The sequence below is a fragment of the Camellia sinensis genome, chromosome 5 (genome assembly GCF_055761805.1).
Source record: "Camellia sinensis isolate YWXY chromosome 5, ASM5576180v1, whole genome shotgun sequence".
Lineage (NCBI taxonomy): Eukaryota > Viridiplantae > Streptophyta > Magnoliopsida > Ericales > Theaceae > Camellia > Camellia sinensis.
The window spans coordinates 53,949,571-53,956,798 of NC_138965.1; positions in this window are offsets into that span (position 1 = coordinate 53,949,571).

The window sequence follows — 7,228 nt, forward strand, 5'->3', positions numbered from 1 at the left end:
ATTGTACCTGGCCGTTTCACAGTACGCAGTCAGCGCGGTGTTAGTTAGAGCAGAGGGAATCCAACACCTGCCCATCTTTTATGTCAGCAAGACATTGCTAGGCGCAGAAACCAGGTACTTACCAATGGAAAAACTAGCCTTAACTTTGATGATGGCATCAAGGAAGTTGTCACATTACTTTCACATCCACGCCATAATCGTCCTCACAACCTTTCCATTAAAAGCTCTGTTTGAGCGGGCGAACTTTTCTGGGCGGTGGAACTAGGACAGTACGATATCAAGTTTCAACCCAGAATCGCAATAAAAGCCTAAGCATTAGCAGACTTTGTGGCAGAATTCACCCCAGGAAGCCATCACATTTGCCCAGTTGACTTGACTGGTGCCACCGAAATGGGGATGGAAAGCGCCACAGGAAGCGCGCAACACCTGAATTGGGATGCCCAGCCACACCCCAAAACAGATCAGAGTAATGACAAGCTGGAAGAGGCGAACCATGCTACACCAAGCAAAGACCCATCAACAAATAAAGACTTGGTATAATCAGATAGCGATGGGCAAACAGTAAGTGTGGACTTTGAAGAAAACACCAGCAACACTCAGGATCCCAAGGCATCATCCGATCCCTTTACCTGCTGGAAGCTATTCGTTAGACAGATGTGGAAGCTCTTTGTGGATGGAGCATCCAACAGGCACGGAGCAGGACTCGGCATAGTCCTCATCTTACCAGTTGGCCTAGTAGTGGAACAGGCAGTCAACCCTGGCTTCCTAGCATTAAACAACGAAGAGGAGTATGAAGCGCTTCTGGCAGGACTAAAATCAGCACTCTACATGAAGGCCACCAAGCTAATGGTTTACAGTGACTCACAGCTGGTGGTAAACCAAATTTCAGGCGACTACAAAACAAACGATGAAATGATGGCTAAGTACCAAGAGTTAGTCAGAAAAGAGATCATGAAATTCGAAGTAGTGCGGATAGAGCAGATTGGCAGAGAAAAAAATAGCAGAGCAGACGAACTAGCAGACTTTGCTTCAATGGCAGATACATCCATCCCACACCCACTACTGATTGACTTCCTACCCAAACCAAGCATTGAAGAACCTGAAGTAGAAGAAGTATGTTGCGCAACTAGGCCCTTCATGGATGGATCCCATCATAGTGTTCCTAAAAAATGGCATTTTACCCGAAGAGAAGAAGGAGGCCAACAAGATAAGAGCAAAGTCACAGCAATTTTGGCTCTCTCCATCAATGGCCTTGTACAAGAAATGCTTCATAGGACCTTACCTGAAGTGTGTCCATCCCAGCAAGGTCGAAGCATTCCTGTTCGAGATTTATGAAGGCGTATGCGGAAGCCACCAAGGGGGGAGATCATTGGCTTACAGAGCAATTTCGCAGGGATATTGGTGGCCTTACATGCAAGCAGATTCGGAGAAGTATGTCAAGAAGTGCGAGAAATGTCAGAAGTTCGCACACCAAATACATCAGCCAGCCAGAGAGCTTCTACCTTTAACTAGCCCATGGCCCTTCGCAATATGGGGCTTGGACATAGTAGGACCACTTCTAACAGCACCCGGCAACAGAAAGTTCTTCTTTGTAGCAACAGACTACTTCACAAAGTGGGTGGAAGCAGAAGCACTAGCATCAATAAAGGAGAAAGATGTGAAGAAGTTCTTCTGGCAGAATATAATCACTCGGTTCGGCATACCCAAGGCGCTGATATCAGACAACGGCACCTAGTTCGACGGCAAAATTTTTAGAGGCTTTTGTGAGGAGTACAAGATAGAATTCTACAACTCTACACCGGCATACCCCCAAGCAAACGGCCAGGCAAAAGCATCAAACAAAGTTGTCTTGGATGGATTGAAGAAAAGGTTAGAGAAACAAAAGGAAAGTGGACTGAGGAGCTTCCTTATGTTTTATAGGCTTACCATACCACACCTCGACGATCAACTGGAGAAACGCCATTCTCCTTAGCCTACGGCATGGAAGCAGTAATCTCATTGGAAATTGGTCTCTCCACCATCAGAAGCGAAAATTTTGACCCAAACTTAAATGGAGAAGCCATAGCATTGGAGCTCAATCTTGCAAAAGAAAGAAGAGAAAAAGCATTGGTTCACATCGCCTCATACCAGCAAGAGTTGTCCCGAAAATACAACAAGACAGTACATCCAAGGCAATTCAAAGTTGGAGATTGGGTACTACGCAAAGTAATAGGAAACACTTTGGTACCCAGAGACGGCAAGTTAGGGCCCAATTGGGAAGGACCTTACAAAGTGGTTGGGTTAGCAGGAAAAGGGGCATACCACTTGGAAGACGAGGACAACAAAGCCATTCCCAGGCCATAGAACACTGCCAATCTCAAACTATTTTATTTTTAGCTTTCTCTTTAGACATACTTGTAATTTTTCTTTTCCTCAATAAAACAAGTAGTTTTCTTTTCAGCATAATTGTTTTATTCTGTAAAAAGTTGTTTTAGTGAGCTAGGGGCAACAAAAGTAGAGTTGGCCTGAATAACCAACTTTGCACTCTCTTCAGCTCGGATTAGGATCTGGGCTGAAGAGGTTGGCTAGAAAAACCAACAAACACTTCTCCTAAGCCCAGGATAAGGATCCAGGCTGCAGGACGTTTGGCCAGAAAAACCAAACACTTTACTCTAGGTTAGCTGGAATAACCAACACCCCTCATAAGCCCAGGATAAGGATCCAGGCTGCAGGACGTTTGGCAGGAATAACCAATCACTTTACTCTAGGTTGGCAGGAATAACCAACTTAGAGGTTGGCTGGAATAACCAACACCCCTCCTAAGCCTAGGATAAGGATCCAGGCTACAGGACGTTTGGCAGGAATAACCAAACACTTCACTCAGGGTTGGCAGGAAAAACCAACTTTAAGCTCTCTTCAGCTAAGATTAGGATCTAGGCTGAAAAGGTTGGCTGGAAAAACCAATACTTATTATTCTTCAGCCGAGATAAGGATCTAGGCTGAAGAGGTTGGCTGGAAAAACCAATACTTATTATTCTTCAGCCGAGATAAGGATCTAGGCTGAAGAGGTTGGCTGGAAAAACCAACACTTATTGTTCTTCAGCCGAGATAAGGATCTAGGCTGAAGAGGTTGGCTGGAAAAACCAACACTTATTATTCTTCAGCCGAGATAAGGATCTAGGCTGAAAAGGTGGGCTGGAAAAACCAACACTTATTGTTCTTCAGCCGAGATAAGGATCTAAGCTGAAGAGGTTGGCAGGTATGGCCAGTTATATTGCAAAGTTAAGACCAGGATAAATATCCCTGCCAGAGAATTTACTTCATTCAGATTACATTTGGAAGGTAAATACAAGCATGGAAAGAAACCGAACAAACAGTCGGAACAAAAGAAGATTTCATTGATAAGCGCAAATCAGAATTACAAAAGGTAAGGCCTTAGCCCGGTTACAAATTCTTTTGGTAGACAAAAAAGAAAAATCAGGAGAAAAGGTCGTCTAGGTTGGCGTCCAAAACAACCCAGTCTTCACTCAGAGGTAGCTTGGTTGTTACAAGCACCTCTTGGTTTAGCTCGGTTGGAGGCACCGCATCAGACACTGCAGGCAACGGTAGGATGGAGACCACTGGAGTTGGGGAGATAGACTGGCGACGGGGCTGGGTGTTGTCTTCTAGAGCAGCATCTTCGTTCTCCTCTTGCAGAAATTTTTGCTGAATGGCGGCAGCGTACTCCGCCATAGAGCTCGGTATGAAATACGGAGGAGGGTTGAAGACCTCGATCCCTGGGCTATAACCGAGCTACGCCACAACCGCCGTCCATCCACACTTGAAGAAAAGATCTTTTGCAGCTTCATATTGCTTGATGTAATGTAAGTGGCCTCCCTCTCCTTGTAACCGCGGTCTTCCGCGTCCTCAACTTTCTTCTCCAGCTCGATTATCTCGGCGTTCTTTTTTCCCTCGAGCTTGGCCAACTCGCACAAGTATTTATTTTTTACCATGGCCGGAGCCTTCCTCTTATCGGCTTCGGCTGAATCGACTAGGCCAATGAGCTGGGCTACTTCAGCCTGTAGCTCGGCCATCTTTTGCTAAGATTCTTTTAGTTCGGCCGTTTTTTCGTTGGCCTCTGTCATGGCCTGCCTTATAGTTTTTCGAAGTTCCAGCACGCGTTTGTGGGCAATGTGGTTCTTCTGTAAGGCCTGCAAGGGGAGGGAGACAGTATTGAGTAGGAACCGAGCTAAAAGATGTTGAAATTTGAAGAAAGAAAAAGAGAACTTACCAACACCATTGACTTTGAAGCCGAGCGAATCGCCTTCAGCTCGGTAAGGTGATCATGATGATCCACGTCGGCTGGAAGGCAGACGCTCTTAGCCAGATTGAAGGCCAGCAAATGATCTTTTTCCGCGACCACTGAATCGGAGTCAGTGATAGCGCGGTTCCTGAAGGTGACCTTTGGCACCCACTTGGAGGAGCTAGCTCGGTCTCAGCGCTCCGATTGTGGGCTTGGTGGAGTGGATTGTGGGAGAATGGTGTCTTCTTCATCAATAAGGCGTGGCTCGGTTGTGGAAATCTGAGCACGCTTGCTTGCCCGAGATGTTGAAGGCTGATGGGTTGGCAGGGCTACCACGGTCTCTTAAGGTTGGCTGGCTGGTGGTACCTCGACCTGGTTTGTTTCAGTTAGAAGGGCCCTTACTGCTCTTTTCTTAGCCATCTCTTGCTCCGCAGTCAATGGGATCAAGTTGATTTGTGGAAGGGAAGGATCAGGTTTTGGGGATGGCTCTAAGAGGAAATCGGTCACCCTGGTCTTCCTACGGCTACTATATCGGTAGGCCGGTTAAAAATTCAGTAGCTTGGCCCAACTCCTGTTTGGATATCAGAGTGCAGCGCGAAGTGTGTTCAGGTTGGAGTAGCTGTACTGGGACTTGAGAAAGTTCAAATCTGCATGAAAGAAGGAGACAACAGTTAGTACAGTTAAAAGTAAATACCGAAGTAAGAGAAAGAACATGAAATTGGGCCGAGGTAGTTATACCGGCGACTCCTTTATTCCAATTAATTCGGTCGCCCGGGATCTGGGCTTCATGGTCTTCGAAGTTCCTAGAAACCCAGAAGAAATCATCATCGTTTACATCCTTGTCCGGGGTATTCCTTATTATCTTTTCACGCCGGCGCCTTATTCTTAGATACTAAACCCAGCCATCTTCATTTGATCCTATGGAATATTGGTGAAAGAGTTCGGCTAAACCGAGATTAAGGCCAACCCGACGGTTTAGCTCGGCGATACCATTTATTATACGGTAAGAATTAGTGGAAAGCTGGGTAGGGCAAATGTTTGTTTGTCTGAGGAATTCACAGAGAAGGGGCTGTACAGGGAATCGCAGTCCGGTTTCTACAATCGAAAGAAGGGTAAAAGGAACAAAGCCAGGGTTTCCCCAAGGTATGGTATCTAGTTCGGCTAAGGTAAGATGGACATCATCAGGGATATGGTAGTCCCTTCGGAACTCGGCCATGGCCCCTGGTGTGTTTACTAAAAACCTATATTTACCCATTTGCTATTAAATTATGAATAAATTAGTATTAGTTCGGTCGAGAAATGACGCTGAATAGCTCGGTTAAGCGCTCAAAGGAATGCCTGGCCAACCTAAGTCTGCAAAGTAAAAGAGAAAGGTGTTAAGCACTGATCGTTGGACCGTGCTAAAAGTACAAAGGCAAGATAAATGAAGTCCTAGCACGGCTACGCGGGATACTATCCATTCTTAGCTCGGTTTGAGCAAAGGGCTTTAGACCAGTTGAGCCTTTGGGGCAGCATTCTTAGTTCGGTTTGGACTAAGGAAGCTATTGTAGCCCCAAGTCGTAGCTCGGTCAGTGGGTAAGGCTTTCTAGTGCGGTATTGCGCAAACCTAAGGCAGTTCGTTAGTCCGGCTAAAAGTATAGCGAAAGGTACTCAGGATTATTGTTACTATGAGTTCTAGTTTGGTTGTTTCAATTCGCTAAGCTTACACCTAATACAAACAGTATCCTAGTTCGGTTGAAGTGAGATTTTGGATCAAAGGGAAAATAGTTCAGATTGATCATATATACAGTGGTCACATTACAAGGTTTTTTCTTCAGAAAACACAAGGCTAAGCAAAAATGGAACATATGTTTTGAAAAACATATAACCAAGCATACTATGTAAACATGGACGATATCAGCAAACAGGAAACATATTTGAGTTACTTGCCAGTTCAAGATGGGGGGACTGAAGATGGGAGCAATCTTAGCAAAGAATACGAGCTTTTACAGAAGCAGTATTGAAGCAAAATAAAAACTCAGACGGGAGAGAGAGAAAGAGAAGATGAACAAGGGTATTGTGATCTGAAGAAAAGGGGTTTTTTGTATAAACCTTGGTGTTTGGCGGGACTATTCAAAAGTCACGAGGTACGGGGGCGATATGACAGCTGCATTGGGCCAATAAGAGTCTACCACGTGTGTAAGGAATGGAAATCGATTCAGTTATCGAGACTGAAGAGACATTTTGACTGGACAGATTGATAGCATGGTGTGAATCTAACTCGGTTGGAAGGTTAAAGTTTTTTAGCCCGGCTTGTAACAAGTAATCCCTATCATGCTGCGCAGATGGAATTAAGGGGCAATTGAGAGAGTAATTTATATGTAAATTGGACCGAGCTGGGTATTGGGGCGTTCTGTGGGCCACAGTAGGAAAAGCCTTGAAGTTAGCCTGGTCCAAAGGAGCTTTGCAGTTAGCTCGGTCACCACGGTCAGAGTAACAACAGTTAGCTCAGTCATATCATGCTGAGCCGAGGTATTTTTGGCTTTCCTGAGGACCTTGCTCATTGATTAGCTCGGTCCAAGCTTGCCATAGGATAGCACGGTCTCTACGGAAGAAACCGAGGTAAAAGCAGTAAAGGAAGAGCTGAGTTATTTGTAGCTCGGATAATTTTGCCAGTTTAGCATGGCCGTGTTATCTCAGTCGTTTTATCATACCACCGAGGTAAAACCATCTCACTTGGTTTAAGCAGTGAGGGGGATGTTGAAGGATAAGCATTATCTTTCAGGAGTGTGACTCCTAGTAGGACTCTATATGGAGGAATGAGAGTCCTACAAGGATTGTGCCATGCGGAACCTATAAGAGCTCACAACATAACCTTTGGAAGAGGTAACACAACTTTGATTCTCGAATACACAGAGCTTTTGTCTATTTGTCTATTTTGCTGACTTAGGCATCGGAGAGGTATCTGGCACACACCCGCCGGCTAGC